Source organism: Etheostoma spectabile, chromosome 8 (genome assembly GCF_008692095.1).
Source record: "Etheostoma spectabile isolate EspeVRDwgs_2016 chromosome 8, UIUC_Espe_1.0, whole genome shotgun sequence".
Lineage (NCBI taxonomy): Eukaryota > Metazoa > Chordata > Actinopteri > Perciformes > Percidae > Etheostoma > Etheostoma spectabile.
Window position 1 is genome coordinate 17821379 of NC_045740.1, and position 1258 is coordinate 17822636.

Below are 1258 nucleotides of genomic sequence, written 5' to 3' on the forward strand. Positions count from 1 at the left end.
ACACACACACACACACACACACACACACACACACACACACACACACACAGCCAGTAACCTTGTACAAAGATTTTCTTTTTTGCAAGCTCAGGAGCCAATTGTGTCAGAGCTAATTGAAGGTGTGAAATATGCTAATGAGTCTGTGTGGAGGCTGACAGATATTCAATGTTCATTTCATCATGCAAATGTGGAACGGCTGAATATTTTCCCGCTGTGTTTATGAATCAGCCGATCATTGAGTCATTGGACTCCACGCTGCGTGGGCGATTGACAGCTCTGTAAACGGATGGCTTTGGCTGGAACACAAACTGGACCTACCTGCAGTACAGGTAAAGAGGGACTGAATCAGGAATGGATCCTGTTGTTTTGATAGATTGATTGTGTTAAAAAATCTATCACGTGTTCTTTGATTTGATGAGGACGAAGAGAGGCCGAGGGTCCAAGTGAGAATAAAAAGGTTTAATGAAATGGCATGTTGAAGATGATAAGACAAAGACAATACGACACACAACGTAATAACACTGCAGCTGACTGGATCCATTACTTCTCCCTGATGGAGTCGCATGAGACCCGTCCCAAAATCATCACCACGTCCCAATTTTATCCCAAAGAAGTTGAGGGTAGTTCCTAAAACTTAAAGCTTTCCCTATTGGTCAGATGTTTTCTCAAGGTCAAGTCCCACCTCTGAATTGTCAGGTTTAGTCCAGGTCACAGGTGAAGGTCTTCTATCATGATAGTGCATTTTCTATTCAAGTTCGCTGGGATATGCATTTCCTTTGTTCTCAGTCAAGTGTGGACAAAATGCATATTATCCTAACCTGGCTGCATCATACAGTACATAAACAGAAATACACTGTTTTTAACTTTTTATAACTCAACAATTGACAGGTCTTTAAACCCGCCCACCACCTGTGCACCTAAAACACGTCTGTTGCCAAACTCTCGCCATGGTTTGGCACAAGCAGGCTTCCGTATTTGTCTTAATACTCCCGTATCCCATATCCGTATTTGTCTCCTTGAGACATGCTGCCTCCATGATTCCACACGTTGGCGTGTTCAGATCCTATCCTAAAAGTTCTGGCAACATTGAGACAAAACCGAGATATTTTTGTGTTTTCTTCCCGTCAACCATGAAAAAAAACACTCAACATTATTATTGCTTTTTCCAACATTTTTGTCACTTTTTCAATGTTGTGGGGGCTTTCTTTATGTTTTTGGTGGTTTTTTTCCAAAGTTTTTTGACATTTTTAATCTTGAC

The 1258-nt window shown here is 41.3% G+C and overlaps 1 protein-coding gene across 1 annotated transcript in view; it reads right to left on the bottom strand.

Moving 5' to 3' along the window:
* Window positions 1-101: 101 nt before the first annotated feature.
* LOC116693791 (E3 ubiquitin-protein ligase TRIM21) overlaps window positions 102-1258 on the bottom strand; it is a gene marked incomplete at its 5' end in the record, with an annotated part of 3480 nt that continues 2323 nt past the window's right edge. Inside the window, 1 exon segment of the mRNA XM_032523026.1 lies at window positions 102-1258. This exon segment is cut by the window's right edge and continues 1693 nt beyond it.